Below are 17,462 nucleotides of genomic sequence, written 5' to 3'. Positions count from 1 at the left end.
ATGGAAAATGGCAAAATATTCAATGAGCAAAGGTGTTAGTGCTTAATACACAGTGCCTTTGTAGGGACTTTTGCCCCCTGCATTATAGATACTTCATAAGCACTGAGCTTGTTTAGGAAAAAGAAACAAAAACAAACTAACAAAACAGCAGCTATCCAGAGATTGAGAGACCAGTATGAGACCATGTTTGGATAATTAGGCAAAAGACCTCTTGGGTCTTCCTCCACTCTGTAAGTCTTCAATGTGTTGCTCATTGTAATGTTTACACAATGCTCTTCCCTAACCTACCCATCCCAGACATCACATCCAGGCTAATCTTGCCATCTGGTTGTGGATGAGAGGAGCAGTTATTTTGGTGAAGCTTGTCTTCCTTTCCAGTTTTTGAAAAACAAATGGGTCTCTTTCTTACAAGAAGTCCTTTCTGAGTGTCACCTGCAGCCTGGAAAGGTGTTCTAGAAAAGGCACTGGTGTTGAAGCTGAAGGTCCTTGAGGAATGGCTCTGAGAACCCCCTTTGGTTCAGTCCTATATCATGGGCCAGGCTCCATAGTTCTGTGATATATATATATCACATATATATGGTTCATTTATTTTTATCTTTGTCTGCCCATATGTATGTGTGCCACATGTATGCTTGCTGCCTGTAGAGATGGAAAAAGGTGTTGGATCCCCTGGAACTGGAGTTTACAGGTGATTGTGAGCCACTTTGTGGGTGCTAGGAACTGAACCCAAGTCCTTTTCAAGAACGTCAAGCATTCTTAACACCTGACCTTTCTCTTCAGCATCCTGCATATGGCTCTTCATCATGGTTTCTGCTCCACCCTTATTAGTCATTTCAACAACCTTCTAAAAGAGCTGTCTAGTGAGTGTAAAAAGTGTCAGGCTTCTGTGGCATCTTGCTTGGGTCATATTCCAAGCCAAAGATCATCTTCTCATATTTCTAGTCAAAGTCTCAAAAGCTATCACACATTAAAAAGATTAAAATACCAAGAAAAAATTTCAGCTTGAACTAGTCACACAGCTGTCCCTTGGTGCTCATGACCTTGCAGACATGAAGTGTTCTTGAGTTTTAAACATTTCTTTCTTTTTTAATTTTTTCAGTAGCAGCAAGAGAAATTGGCCAAGATTCAGGAACTAAAAAAAACCCAAATGGCATAAATTTTAAAAGATTCTTTATAAACTCAAGAGTGACAACTACTTTCTGGGAAAAAGCAAGAAAGATGAATGATAACAATATGCTGGCAGATATGAATGCTAGAAAGAAACTGGGGGTCAGTTATTCTCGTTAGTCAAAGAGACAAGACAGGAGAAATTGGCTTAAGTTTGGTGGAAAAAATGTAAGAAACAACTCACTGTGAGTACAAAGAAACTTTAGTGTTGCTCTCCTGTACTGCTGGTGATAATCATAGTGAGGTCATTTTCTTATTTAGCAATTGAATTAGTTATGGACTTTCCATGCCATTTCCTTCTCTTCCTGAGCATGTATGTATGTGTGCATGTTCGTACTTTCATTTGTGTGTGCATGTATGTGCCTCTCTCTCTCTCTCTCTCTCTCTCTCTCTCTCTCTCTCTCTCTCTCTCTCTCTCTCTCTCTCTCTCTCTCTCTCTCTCTGTGTGTGTGTGTATGCCTGTGCATGTAAATGAAGAAAAGGAGACAATAATAGAGGCCTGTTGTTACCAGTTCCGTTAATCAAAGAAAGCTGAAAACCTAGAGTTGCTCTTTCTGCTACAGCTTGTCTGCTATGGTGACATGGATGGTCACTTTAAAGATTCCTACTATAAAGTTTTTATTTTTTTGTCACAACAGTCCTAGTTCGAGGTTATTTGTAACTTCCTGTTATAGTACTTTCTCCTTTTTGATTATCATTGACTTTAAAACAGGCAGATGAGGGCAAAAATCTAACCCACGAAATAGTTTATGTTTGCTCTATCTAATCCTGTATTATCTTTCATAGGTTGTCTGATTGTTTATTGTTCTCAAAGCTTACATGAACTCATCTTTGCTTCTTGGTGGGGGAGCAGGGGATCTCAAGTTACTTTGTCATCTAATGTCTGTGCTCTTGCAGATAATTTACAGGTCTCACAGTCTCTACCTTCTGTGTTCTGCAACTCAGTGGTAGTGTGACCTTCAGCAGCTGCTGAACCTCTAAGTAGGGCAGAGAAAGGAAATAACATGTGGCTTCTCAAACTGCACGAAACCTATGGTGACTAGATGAATTATGTATTCATGAACATTGAGAATCAAAGACGGCTTCCCTTGCCAAGTACTCACCTTGGCTGAGCACAATGCCTAGCAAACAATGCAGAGCTCTGGCCTGCTCATCTGTTTACCTGGCCAGAAAGCATGTGCTGCATGATTAGCGATTTATGCAGCATGTTGTGGGAGGAAAACTGGGCAGAGACGTGCATTTCCAAAGAAAACCGAATTCCATCATTATTGCAATTTTATTTGATATCAGCTAGTGCTTGTTGACTAGCAACTGTTCTCCAATTATCCTAACAAATTGTGGTACTGTATTATTGTGAAAGGAACTTATTGGTTGCAAAGAAAGTCTCTACACAAATACTATGCAGATCTTCCTTCACCCCATTAAGTAGACTGTTTAGTTGTTGTGTGTACAACTACTTACAACTTTGATGATTCCATTTCTTGTTAAGTCCGGTTAGCAGAGAATTATGGAAACCCTCCCTGTTTTACCAATGGGAAAACTGAAGCCAGAGATGTTAAGTGACCTCTTGGGGGACATTACTAGTGGAAGAATCAGGGAGAACAGCGGCACTGCTCTTTCTCAACTCTTTGTTCATATTTATTCCACCAGAACACAACATTCATGTGGCTTTTAGTTTTACAATGTCAAGACTAATGATGACCAAAAATAATTGAACTTTTATAATGGGGTATTGGGTTCTGTTCAAGCTCATCAGAGCTTCCTATTCCTCCTATCTTTAGCTTATCCCCCTTCCCTATATTATCTTCTGCTCATCAATTGAGTATAATGGCTTATTACAACCATAACTCTTAACAACTCTTCGCGAGTTCCTTTACTGCAGATGTTGGAAAGAGACTCCTTTGCAGCTAGGTTTCTGGATGTGACTTTGGGCTCTTCTCAGGAGCTGTATTCTCACAAGACAAATTCATATCAGAACTAAATAGTGAGAACAATGGTAATGTTAGCCTTTATTCCCACTTCCTACTCCTAAGTGAGAAAATAATGGGGATTAACTGTTACAATGAAGTGTGTTCCTGGGACCACTGGTTGCATTAGCTAACATCTTGATTCCCAGGCCTCCTGAAGATGGCATTGAGTTGCTCTTATTTTTTTATTTTTATTTTATTTTTTGTTTTCAAGGCAGGGTTTCTCTGTATTGTTAAGGAGTTTGTCCTGGAACTCGCTTGGTAGACCAGGTTGGTCTCGAAAACACAGACATCCACCTGCCTCTGCCTTCTGAGTGCTGGGATTAAAGGCGTGCGCCACCACCGCCTGGCTGAGTATTGTTTTAGGAATCACTTCTTCGGAGCCCTAACAGATCTTAAGATTTCATTAGCATTTAATTCACTAAATCTCGTTCTACTGAGATTTGCTGGGGTGATTTCTCAGAGCTGTTACATGCTCATGACTGATAACCTGTGAGCTCACAACACCCTGAATTGTCAATCTGTGATCTAACATATAGTTGTGCTTTTAAATATTGACCCCAGTATCTCACACCTAACCTACAAAGTTATTATTCTCTTAGTTCTGCTGTAGTTCAAATAATGCCTAGCACAGCCAATTCACTTTTTTTTTTGAAAAAGTGGCTGAATGACTAAGTGTATAGGTGCAAGCATCCTGTGATGCTTATTTCATGTGAGAATGAAAAACTTGGTAAAAAATATAATTGTAATTCATATATATGCCATTAGCATATTTTATATAACAAAGTGTGGAATGGCACATACTTTTAGCCTGATATTAATCATTACTTCTTACTTAAACAGTCAAACGGGATTTGCTGCTTGGCAGTTAAATATTTTACTGTCCCTGGAAGACTAGAAATGTGCAGTGATGAATGTGAACCTCTTCTCCTGGCTCTGCCTCTTACTCATTACATTTCTTTCTGAGCAAATTTTGAGCAGGTGCTACTAGACGCCTCATTAACTGCACAGAGTTGTAGAAACCATGGGTAAAACGATGCCTTTCCAGAAAGTAAGCCTTGCATTCTTTAAACACTGCACTGAACCAAAAGCATTGTGATTCATCTGGTGTTGCCACTAGCGACAGATATTGGCTTAAGATGCCAAGAGCTTGAATTGATGTTATGTCTTACCTCTTTTTCTGATCCCCTTTTCTTGTCATTATTCAGCATGCTCTCTGTCATTTATCTGTATGTTTATATGTTTAATTTTCCCATTAATATTTATTAAATGCCTACAGATTGCATTATAAACACACACACACACACACACACACACACACCACCCTCCTTTTAAGGGCTCATTTGCAACTCATTTAGTTATGTTTTTTTATTTTGAGGATGGGTCTCAGTTGTAGATCAGGCTAGTGCTGAGGTCACTGTGTATCTACCCGAGGCTGGTCTTGAATTTTTGTGATCCTCCCAAGCACTCCCCAGCCTCTGAGTACTGGAATTACAAGTATGAGCCACCACACCCAGCTTGTTCATCTAATTATTATTAAAAACTTCCTGAGATCTAGAGGATAGTCACTAATATTCTCATCTTAATTGGGGGATTTGAGGGCCTAGAAAGTATCTCTTGAAGGTTCTACAACAGTGTTGGTCCTTCACTAATATCAATTGATGTGTAATCCTAGTTTTAGTGTTTGTTTGAATATCCTGTTTTCCATGGTAACACTAAGAGTGAGACAATAAGCAGATAGCATGTCATTAGGACTGTGTGCCAGTATATTACATCCATGTTGACAGCAGGAGTGTCTTGAAGAGAGCAAGAAAATCCTTCAACTTGATTATGAAAGATATTTCTGCACAAAACACCCACACAGACAGCACAGGCAAACATAATCTGGCGATGAGCAATCTCTTTGGAATTAACAAAGCCACTGCAGCAATCAGAAGAGGTCACACACCTACAGCTCTCTGACTTGATCTGATGGCATATATAGGCAGGGTATAGGGCTACTTGTCAAAGTAGGAGCAGACAGGAGAAGGGGATGGGAATGGGACAAGCACTGTAGAAACCCAAACAAATAGGCATGGATTTAAGGGTTTAGGGAGGATAGAGGCTGTCTTAGTTACGGTTACTATTGCTGTGATAAAACACCGTGACTAAAGGCAACTTGGAGAGGAAAGGGCTTATTTGGCTTATATATCCTGAATCACAGTCCACTGATGGACTCCAAGGCAGGAAATCAAACTGGGTGGAAACCTGGAGGCAAGAGCTGATACAGAGGCTTCTTACTGGCTTGCTCTCCCTGCTTTCTTGTAGAACCTAGGACCACCAACCCACAAGTGTTGCTACCCTAATGGGCTAGGCCCTCCTGTGTCAACCACTAATTAAGAAAATGCCCTAAAGGCTTGCCTGTCTCCAGCCTGATTTTATAGAGGCATTTTGCAACTGAGGTTCCCACCTCTCAGATGACTTTAGTCCTCAGGTTGATATATAACTAACTATTCAGGACAGGGGGGGATAGGAGATACAGAGTAAAATAATTCAATAGTATAAAAAACTATAGAGAAGGAAAACATACCTTTTGACAATCATGGCTATCTAATAATGAGGTAGATTGCATGGGAAGGTCACTAGCTCTTTGTCTTCAGAGATGCTTAAAGAATATGGCCACCTGTCAGAAGTATGGTCCAGGAACCACGCGTATTGGAAGTGTAGATAGCTGTCAAGTTGCTAGGCTAACACATGCTGAGTGGAGTCGCAGTCTGCACCCTAGAAATCTGGTGTAGAGTCCAGAGAATCTTCTTCAGTAAACTGCCGAACCAGAGCAGCGGACTCCATAGTGGAAGGGAGAAAAGAAATGTTGTCTCTTGTGTATTTATCTAAAGGGGATGAGAAAGAAAGGAAGGGAGGGGAGGAGGAGGAGGAGGAGGAGGAGGAGGAGGAGGAGGAGAGAGAGAGAGAGAGAGAGAGAGAGAGAGAGAGAGAGAGAGAGAGAGAGAGAGAGAGAGAGAGAGAGAGAGATCTGGTTTTTAAATTAAATGTTTAGTGAATCGTATAGTGTAGCCTAGGATACCCTAGCAAGGGCTTGAGTTCCCTAACACCAAGGGCTGCAACAGTATCTTCATTTGTTCATTTATAACATGTTTCCATGAATTGTAGTAAATTTGGGTTTTGTTATCAAATTTTATGGACTACATCATCTTAAGTAGCAGAATTACAAATATAATCTTCATGATGATTTTTTCACATTTTTCTTTAAAGTTTATTCAACACAACATAATCTCTAACTTCACTGAAGTGGTTGACCATGTCCACAACCAAAGCCACCTCTAGCTGGAATTCCGTGACTGAGCCAGCCCCAGCCTTAGCTTTCTTGCCAGCCCCGGGGGCACAGTGCCCCTTCTGCAGGTGTTTCCATCTGCCTCCCTTCTTGACAGTCTTGCAGGTCATTCTCCCTCTGGGTTTTTGGACTGAGGTGTATGGTGACAGGCATGATCTCCAAAGGTAGGTGGAGGTCATCTGAGAGATACTGGATGCCCTCGTTTGTAAGGTACCAATAGAAAAGTCTCCAGGCAAATTTCCTTCACATAGCCTTTAGTCTTCAGAAACTGCACAGCCTTCATTAAGTGAAGGATGGGCACATCCTTGTCTGCAAGATAGGGGTGTTTGGGCATGTGGACATGTTTCTTGGCAACCATCATTCCTTCCTTAAAGAGGAGTTTGGAGATAGCAATCTGATTCTTCTTAGGCATTAATGTCATGGAGGCTGCAAGGTCCAAGGCGAAAGCTAGACATTTATGATAATTCTAATGCAGGGTTAACTGTTTCATCTTTTACTGTGTCACAAAGAGGTTTGTAGATCATATTGGGTTAAGCTAAGCTAGTCAAAGTTGTACTTTAATTTTTTTTGACAAAAGACATGTATACATTTGGAGATTATCAGATATGGATTTTTTCAGGGTCCCCTCCATAGTTTTCAGTTTTTGATTTATAGGTAAATAATCTGACTAGTAGGTGAGAAATACGGATGCTAGGTAGACACTCTATCAAAGGCAAGGAACATTCCATTATCCAGCTCATTCCCTAAGATCACACTAAGCATGCATGCATGTGCACACATGCAGGCACACACACACACACACACACACACACACACACACACAAAACATTGCTAAAGATCCACATTTTTAAGTGAGCTAGTTTAAGATTTGTAGCTGTCTGTGTTGCAGACATATAATGCACTGTTGATGCTCAATAAATGAAAAATTGTGATATTAATAATTAAGAATTGATGGTACTGCTCCTGTGAAATGATTTTCAGAAGAATTATCCTCTCTTCATCATAAAGAAAAATGAAAGGAAGAGACAGAACAATAGTTTTTAAGGAACTTTAACTGGAGCTATTTTGTGTGTGAATGGTGTTTCCCTCTTTCTTTCTGGCAAATTTGATGAATCACTGAGCAAGACAAGACCTCTACCTAGCCAAGGCAACTCTCTTCACCAATTCTTTGTCTTGCTATCTTTAGGTAGGAATATTTAGGCTGCTGAATTATATGACTTTAAAGTTCTTGACAAACATTAATTAACTGAGGTTTGTTCTTTGTTTGAAGAATTTTGTCTAATTGTGACCATATCTCCTATTACTTGCTCTTCTTTTTGGACTATATTATTTTCTGAAACGTGTTAGCATCTGGTTTGCTTGCAGGTAAGTTAGTAGGCTTTTTGAAATAGGTGAGAACCATGAAAAAAAGATACATACTGTATACCTTAATACCATAATTATAAGAGATTTGTGTTTATGTTGATGTATACTACACTCTATCTACACACATTTTTGTCCCTCCCCCTTTCTGGTTGCAACCAAGCTCTTTTTTTTAAGCCATGGATTTTGTCAATTTGATCACCCATACTGAGCCAGATTCTATTCCTGCTGAGCTAGGGGAATTGTTGAGATTGGCTTTTTAATAGCAGACAACTAGAAAAACACTCCAGAAAAGTGAATTAATCCTCCTGCAAAAACAAGTGTAATTAATCAAGAGAGAAAACTAGCCGTGCATGTCAACAGAGTCCAGGGACTGAATGTTTATTGATTCATGACCCATCATGGACCCTTCCTCCTACCCCCTCCTCCCACCACCAAAAGAGAAGGTAGGTAGTCTTGGGGACAGCAGCTATACCTGACAGTAGTATGTGGGCCTGGAGACCAGATGGGTTACAAACTGTTAGAGATGCTGGGCTCATGTTTCCGGATAGGCCATGCACAATGTTAATTAGGAGCACCTCTTTGAACAATGTCTTAGATAATTAGCCAGGGCAGGTATATGCCCGTGCAGGGGTGGATTGCAGATTTTTCTGTTGCTTAGACAGATTTTCTATAGTAACAAAGAAACGTAAATTGATCCACAACTACAGGGCTTATGATTTTATGCATTTTGTAGCAGTCTTCTTAGCAAACCATTCACCCAGACCCTTCTGTACATGTGACTAACCTGTAAATACTGATGTTTGTCACTCAGGCTATTGTCTTTGCACAATTCATCAGCTTTTAGAGGCAGTGTTATATGGTGATGGTAATAGACTTTCATGCCAAACAGAAATTGGGGTGGTTTGAAGGAGAAATGTCCCCTCCAGGTTCAGGTGTTTAAACACTTCCTTTCCAGTTGGTGGTACAGTTTGGAGAGGTTATAGAACTGTTAGGAGGCAGAGCCTGGCTGGAGGGAGCCTGTCACTGGGAATGGGCGTTGGGAGTTTCTAGCCTTGCCTCATATCTAATTCACTCTCTTTGCTTCATGTTTGTGGTTGAAGCCGTCATCTCTCAGCTTTCTGCTTCAAATATCTGGTGCCATGTTTCCCCTACCATTATGGAATCTCCCTCTGAAACTGTAAGTCCAAATAAACTCTCTCTTCCTGAATTTGCCTTTGCTCAAGGTACTCTATCACAGCAACAGAAAATAACCAATAAAGACTTTAGTTGAAATCTTTCACTCGTTATTTTTGCACATAGGAAACTTTAGGATTCTTACCGTTAACATGCAAGTCGCAGTGTCAGCTGCAGTTAAATTGTGGCAAACCAATAATCATATAATAAACCCTTACATTTGGGCTGGGGAGACGGGCTTGCTCTGCAAGCCTGGTGTCCTGAGCGTGATTCCCTAGAACTGACATAAAAGTGAATTACAGTGGCATTCATCTACAATCTCAGCACTCTTACATTGACTTAGGAGATGGAGACAGAAAGTCAGTGAGAAGCTCATGGACCAGCTAGCCTGGAGTATGCAGCAGTACCTCAACATAAACAACAGGAGAGACCTTGCCTCAAAGTAGGAGAGAATAGACTTCAGAAAAGTTCCCTCTTATCTTCATACATGTGCAGTGGCATCCATGTACCCACATTCACTCCACCGCCACACTAAATAAATAATTCCTTAGTGTGGCATTATTGTATGATTGTATTTGGAGAGAGGCCCTTTAAGTATATATATCGGGTGGTGGTGGCGCATGCCTTTAATCCCAGTACTCAGGAAGCAGAGGCAGGCCAATCTCAGTGAGTTTGAAGTCAGTCTATAGAGAAAGTTCTAGTACACAGAGAAACCCTGTCTGAGAAAAACAAACAAAAAGATATATAGATGAATATATGTGTATATAGTTTTTTTCAAGAAATGATAAAGGAAGATATACATACATACATACATGCATACATACATTTACAAAAGAGGTAAGTTCAAGTGAGGCCACTAGGGAGCCTTTATTCTGACCTGACTGATAGTATACAAGAGCAACTGTGGACACAGAAAAGGGACATCAGAGGTGCATGTACATCTCCAGTGCCAAATGACAGTCACAGCATTCTGCCCTGATTTGAGCTAGAAAGAGTTGGTGACTCACGGCCTGTGAGTCCAGCCCTTCACCTGGGAAGTCTGAGTGCCCTGCCCAATGCTCAGAGTCCTTGTCCTGGTCATAGTGAAGGGAGGAATTGGTGTGAAGATTGCATGGCACATGAAGCCCGAGGTGAGGCACAAGGCCACTTTAAAGATGTTTGGGGTGGCTGTGCCTGGTAGTGCAGGCTTATACTTCAAGCTATTGGGGGGGCATGTGGGTTGAAGTAGAGTGGTCTACCTGAGTTATAGAGTGAATTCAAGGATAACATATATCACTTAAGGACATGTTTACTAAAATTTTTTAAAAAATAGATAAAGTCTTGAGATACAGTTCTGGGATTGAACACTTGTCGGGGTGTGTTAAAGGTCCTAAAGTCCTAAATTCAATTCCTAGTGTACTGTGTATGTGTGCATGCATGTGCTGTATAACATTCTTTTTATGCCCAGTCAGGATGTAAGAATTTCCTTTTTTTCCCCCTTGGGAGAAGAGGTGGGGTAGGTGGATGTCAACTAAGGGCTCATACGTGCTAGGTGAAGGCTACCTCTGAGTTACATCTACAGTCTTTTATCCCTTTTTACTTTTTATTTTGAAATAGAATGTCCCTAGGTTATGTGGATTGACCTTGAACTTTCTCTGTAGCTCAGGAAGGAATTCTTCCAGAAGGATCTCAGGAATGTTCTCTCCTTTCTATGAATTGAATAGCTCGTTGGACACACCATTTGTATATTCATTAGTTTAACCACTATTTATGAATGCCCTCTGAGGAAAAATCCCTGAAGTGCTTTCTGAAGAATGTAATAATAATTGATGTTTTATTATGTCAAAGGCAGTTGTCCAGTTCTTTTATGCATTAGTGTTGATTTTATTTTATGGAAGTCGTTGGATGTCTGCCAAATAACACAAACAGTTCTGTAGTTAACGGGCATTTTTGCAGCACTTCATGGGAAGGTACTCACATCTCCATTTCACAGATGAGAAAACCAAGGTTCAGAGTCTCAAAGCTGGTAAAAGCTTAAGCCAGCAGTAAAGCTCTAGTGTTCCAGACTTAAAGTATATGCGTTCTTTACTTGCACAGGAGACAGCTGAGAGAGAGGTTGTGCCATAGTCACGTATGGGAAGTCAGCTACTCTGAAGAGCAAGACTCTTCACAAACTGTGCTTACTTTAACTTCAGGTCTGGAATATTCAAATCGGCATGCCACCACTTACAACTCACTTTCCCCAGACATTTGAGAGCTTCCTGGTTACAGCTGTGCCCTGTTGACCTTCATGTGAATGTGTTTTCCATAGTCCTACTCAGGAGTTGCTAGGGAGCTAGTTCAGTCCAGGTCTGGCTGGGAAGGTAGGGACAGCTAAGGCTAAAGGATGTGAGAGATGGGAGCTGGTGGACTGCCTGCCTTGTGCCTTTGGGAGCTTGGCCTTCCTGAAACCCAAGGCCGATCTCTTTTCAAATCCTGGATGGAGATGTTAGCGAACAAGCAGATGCAGGTTTCTTGGTGGATTAAAAAGACCCCCTCCCCCGTTTCCCTGAGTTTATATTTAATGCTGTTCTTTTGTATCCACCCACATGCAGATCATGGAATCCTATGCGCTCAATTTAATGGAAACATGATTCTTTCTGTTTAACTACAAGTGGATGTTGCTAATAGCATGTACTCGTATACCAACGGTCATTTTCAAAGTATTTTAACAGGTGTCGCCTTGTTGCTTATTTCAGCAAATTCTGGAGTAGATAATTTTCTTCCTTTTCCCGCTAAGGAACCAGAGGCTCACAGGCTTTATGATTTGCCCAGAACCGTGGGTTCACACAGTGGCAGAGGCGTGGGAAGTACATTTCGTCTTGAGGTTGACAAGGCCGAGCACCCTGGCCACATCACATCTAGCGGCCTCCTCCATAACATATCCCATAGAATCTTGAAAACGCCAGGCTCCCAACTCATAGCTTATTTTCACTGAAAGACTGTGGGCCTTTTTATCCTTCCCAGGTATAGACTGAGTCAGAAGCCCCAGTTAGGAAGGCTCCCTCTAATTCTCTTCTCACTGGGACAGCGTTCAAGGACTGTAGCTGGCTGTGGGTCAGCTCTGCTGTTGAATGGGCTCAGTGGACACTAGCAGTTCTCTGGGCAGACCTGTAAGATCCTTTTTACCCTTATGTTTCAATGGGTTTGGTGCTTTGCAAGTGAAGGTGCTTTGGTGTTTCTTGTGGATACAGTGCTGACTGACAGGTGTGAAGATATTTCTGCTTAGAAAGCTCTGAAGTGTAGTTTGCTCCTCCCTCTCTCCCCAACACCAGGCTCCCCCACAAGATCTGGGCATCGCTTCTTGGTTATTTTCTTCCTAAGATCTCATACTTGACTCTCTGACCTTCCCCACTTACTTATTCAGTGATCCTGGGAGCACTTCCTCACTAAGTCAATCCTCAGGAACCAGTATCCCAAATGTAATTTTAGGGAAGCTGACTTCAGAGAAAGGGTGTTAAAGGAAGAGCGAAAGAGATAGCTCCCCAAGTCTATGGGTCATTCTACTTCAATATTCATTTTCCATGTCCTCAGACATGGAAAACAGCTTACATTATTCAAATGGTAGAACTTTGACCATATCTAAAATAAGAGAGAGAATTATAGCAACTGGAAGGTGAAGACTAGAGGAGCATGAGTTCTAGGGCAGCCAGGGCTAAATAAGGAAAGAGAGGAAGAGAGGGAAGGGAGGAATAAAGAGAGGGGAACACACTATTTCTTCTTAGGACAATGCTAGGGATTTAATCAGATAAGGTAGTAAAGCATTTAATCTAACAACCACAGTCATTATTTAGATATTATTACCCATGGTGCTTGAAATGTTTTGCATGAAAATTTCTTTCATAGCATTCCAGGAAGTAGTGCCAGTAGAATGAGTTAAAGTCACAGAATAATTCCACAGCAGTGCAACCTTGTATCTTTGTACATTTCATGGACTTAGAGACAAAAGCCGTTTATAGTCATGTAATCCAAATATCTCAGGATTTGGCAGCTGCTGATTGCAAATGCAGTCACATCATATTAAACCTGAATGTCAATAGCAGTCAGCAAACCCCCAGTTGACTGGCTTCTTGTTGACTCAAGGAAACACAAGCTTTTGCAGAGCCACCTAGAAAGGGTGCTCACACTATTCACAATTATTCCTCACCACTATTTGCTGAGCCCAGATTTGTAGCCATAAGCCTCTTTGCTTCCCCAGAGTTGCTGATCCTAGCCTACTAGACTGTGCCTACCATCCCTTCTGTTGGGCTACTGCTGCTGAAGGTGGATATTCCCATGCTAATGTCTTTATAAAAAATGGACAGCACCACTGGTCAAGGCTAAAGCTCCTCTTTGTGAGGATGGAGGATATTTCTTTTTTATTCTTTTGAATCCACCTGTGATAGCTCTACTAGGTTCCTTGTCAGTAGTTGCTGACAAGAGTTCTTAACCTTCAGCAAGGGCTCCAGAGAGGCCAGGTTCAATTATCCAACAGACTGTGTTGTGCTACCCCCCCCACTGCCTTCATTCTCAATGCATAAGTCTTCATAAAACTGGAAAGCCACTGGTCTCTGCTGAATCTGGACTAGTTCCATTTTGCTTCAGTGTCAGGGAGACTGATGGCCACCATATCTCGTGGCTACCAAAGGAAGAGTATTTCTCTCTCTCTCTCTCTCTCTCTCTCTCTCTCTCTCTCTCTCTCTCTCTCTCTCTCTCTCTGTGTGTGTGTGTGTGTGTGTGTAGATGCAGGAAAAGTAAAAAGGGCCCATGATGACTTATCAGAACCAGCATTCTAATGCCGTTTCAATCAGTGTATCCTTTGCTGTCAGAGACCTTGAGAGTCAGGAGCCCAGACACCTGCTACCACTCTGTAGCTATGCCTGTCCTCCAAATCAAACCCTATTGCTGCAACTTATGACCAAGATAAAGCAATTACTATTTAAACCACGAGTGACTGCGGCAGCAACAGCCTGGAAGGAAGTAGCATAATTTCTCTCTGGAGTAAATAGCCTTTTATTTAGCAAAGATGATGCCCCCAGGGCATGATTTGGAAGGAGCACTGAAACACAGCAATAGCCAAACCAATCAGCATAAAAAGTAAACGAGGATTTTCTGGATGAGAAGGCAGAGAAAGCTAGAGCAAGGAGCAGAAAAAGCTAGGGAAAAGCCACACAGCAGAAGGCTGTCAGTCTGTGGAAGCAGCACAGGTTAGACATCACCGGTTACCTGCTGAGGATGTTCAAAGACAAAGGAAGCTTGTGTCCCTGGTTCAGGGACGAATTCCATGCTGAAAGGTAATGGTCTGCAGTGGGAGTGTTTCAAGGAGAGCAAGGGAGAGTCTCTCTTTTGGGGATCTGCAGAAATATTTTGCAGAAGATTGTCAGCTAATTTTAGGATGAGATGAGTTCAGTTGATATCGGATGACAGTTCCCTTCTGCATGTGTTTCTGTTTGCCCACCTTGGCTGTGTGAGTGTTTACCCAGGAGGCGAAGTCTGAATCATAGCACTTTTAGTTTTGTTTATTTGTTGTTTTCGCCCCCCCCCAAGGATGTGCCACAGATTCATGGAAATCATTTCGGGCCATGGATAAGAGGGAGGAACAGTATGTGCAATTGATGCGGTGACCCCGCCAGTCCTGGATAAAAATTTCACATAGGTACCCAGCCATGGAAAGTTCAACTGTATTTGGGAGGCAGAAGCAGGAGAGAGAGAAAGGGGGGAGGAAAAGTGAAAGAAAGGGAGATGGAGGTCAGAAGAAGGGGAAATGTGATGATATTTTGTTTGTGCTGTAACAAATAAAGCTTGCCTGAAGATCACAGTACAGAGCTAGCCACACTAGCTAGCCATAGAGGCCAGGCAGTGGTGGCACACACCTTCAATTCCAGCACTTGGGAGGCAGAGGCAGGTGGATCTCTGTGAGTCCAAGGTCACCCTGATCTGTATACACTAGCTTGATCCAGTCTAAAAGAGAATGGCTCAAACCTTTAATCCCAGCACTTGGAAGTCACAGCATTTGGGAGGTGGAGACAGGCGTAATATGGCTGGGCAGAGAGAAAAATAGAAGGTGGGAGGAGACAGGAGCTCATTACATTCAGCCTGAGGTTTCTGTAGACAGCATTTACTCTGAGGATTCGTAGGGACAAGATCTGAGGACTCAGTGGAGGTAAGAACTAGTGGCTGGCTGCTCTGCTTCTCTATCATTCAGCATTAACCCCAATATCTGACTCCAGGTTTTTATTATTAAGACCTATTAAAATTCGTGCTACAGTGGGGACTATGATTCCAGCTTGGTGTGGTGGCATACATCTATAATAACAGCATTCGCGAAGCTGAGGCAGGAAGACCTTAAATTCTAGGCCAGCCTGGGGCACTGTAATGCGACTCTGGTACAAACTGGCAAACAAACAAACAAACAAAAATTTAGGTTGGCAAGTAATCTTTCTTTTGCAAGTACAGCTAATAAACTGTCAATACTCCAAAGGTGATTTAAAACCAAATTTCTCCCTCAGTTAAGATCCCACACAGCAGTGCGAACACACACACACACACACACACACACACACACACACACACACAATTTAAAGCTGTTGAAATGCGGTCTTTACTCAGCAAGTCCAGTTCATAGAATGTCAATGCAGCACAGACAGTGGGCGGAGTCAGGTTTCTCCTTCAGGCTTGGAATGGAGCAGGGAAAGGAAACTTAAAAGGGGGGCAGGGATTTCTTACTTGACTGACAGTCTTAGATGGGTTTGCGGTCTGTGGGTCTGACAGGTGTTTGGTACAGGCCTCTCTATTAGGGCTATAGAGCGTAGAGAGCTGGTGATGTCCTCAGGTGCTTTCCACTGAGGCCTGTTTGTCCCTCTGGGAAGTCTGGTTGGAAAGGACAGAAAACCAGCCATAGCATTTCTTTGTTATATAACCCATGTCTGCATGTGGGAAATACTAATATTTTCCTCTCGCAAACTCTCAGAGTATGGGTTGTCCAGTAAGAGGTAGTCCTTGATTTATTCATCAGCTCAACTTATCTTTTAAAATGAGAGTTAGACATGAGCCTACATGCTCCCTAAGTGTAGTCCATCACTGAACTTGAGATTAAGGATAGACAGCATCCTCCCTCCGTGGGGGACACACTGGTCACAGCACAGTTCTCTTCACAAATGGCAGACTGCAGCAACTGAGTCCAGGAAGCTATGCGTTCTGTAAAAGTAAAAATATAAGAGATATCTCACCAAGTCTTGTCACCATCCAACTTTTAGCTGTAGCTGACATTCCCCCAGAAGCACTGTCACTCCCCTTAGAATGTGGCTTTCAGTAGGGCCACCCCACTCCTCAGACATGAAGGTGTAAGTCTGCATTCCTCTAGTACAATGGTGATATTTTTTTCTCTGTCTTGGCAAGTAATGACAGTAAGTGGGTGCCAGGCTAAGTGGGGAGAAGGCTATTTGCTAGGTAAACTGTCCAGTGGGCTGCTGATGTATGGTGTTGTTGACCAGGTAGTAGCTGAAATCCCTGGAGGCATGGAGATTAGTGCCAGCAAATCAGGGTCTCAATTGGGTTTTCAGGTTCAGTGTACACATGCACCCACTGGACGAATTGGCAGGGCTCAAAGCTAAAGGCAGATTGAGGATGATTTGTTTAATTTGATTGATTGTACAGCAAAACTGGGCCATTTGGTCTGTACAATATCTAGGCTGTAATGATCTGGTATTGACTGTCTACATTCATCAAACTAAGTAGATAATCATCAAAATGCCATTTGACTTCCTGATGCATGAACAATAATTGGGTCTCACTCAAAGTCATGGCTTTGGTGGTCACATCTGTGCAGATAGTTTCAACATTTATTTCTACTTCTAGCTTTGAAACTTTTTCAACGGGCAATATTATTTTCCAAGAGTCGTCAGTTATCTTTAGTATCCTCTTACACTCACATATTGCCTCCTAAATATCTCATCCTGTAATTCTCATTTCCCATCTCAACCAGTCAGTCTTAAGCTCTCCTGGTCAACTCTGACTACTCCCTCCTTTGCCCTTTTCCTCCACAGAGCACCAGATACCAAGTCCTGATGGGGGATGTTCTATCAATTTTGATTTCAAAATGTCTTGAAATCTTCCTCCTCCTCTCTAATTTTCCTGTCATGCTACCCTATAACTTCCTCAAGATGCAGCCTACCATTATTAAAGTACTGTGTGGTTGACCTTGGCATTCTAGCATTGCCTCATTCCAAACCTTCCTTTTCCTCTGCCTACCATCCCCTGGAGGATTCTCACTGGTGTAGACTTCCTTATGGTAGTCTCAGCATTGCAAGACCTGGCTTTAACCTGTCTTTCCATTTGATCTCCACTCACACCCCTTCATGTATCCTACTGAACAATCTAATCTTTGGTTATCTGCATCAACTCATTTCCTTCCTATGTGGATGCTACTCCTACTCTGGCAACTCCACTCTCATCATTTTAGT

The 17,462-nt window shown here is 42.0% G+C and overlaps 1 long non-coding RNA gene and 1 pseudogene across 2 annotated transcripts in view; one reads left to right on the top strand and one right to left on the bottom strand.

The window, feature by feature from the left end:
• Positions 1 to 17,462, top strand: part of LOC121138861 — an 87,504-nt gene that overhangs the window by 58,706 nt on the left and 11,336 nt on the right. The gene's annotated exons all lie outside the window — the stretch shown is intronic.
• On the bottom strand, positions 6,415 to 7,142 carry LOC101824520 (annotated as a pseudogene).

This window comes from Mesocricetus auratus, unplaced genomic scaffold (assembly GCF_017639785.1).
Source record: "Mesocricetus auratus isolate SY011 unplaced genomic scaffold, BCM_Maur_2.0 Super-Scaffold_6730, whole genome shotgun sequence".
Lineage (NCBI taxonomy): Eukaryota > Metazoa > Chordata > Mammalia > Rodentia > Cricetidae > Mesocricetus > Mesocricetus auratus.
This window is presented reverse-complemented; position numbering and strand designations above follow the sequence as displayed.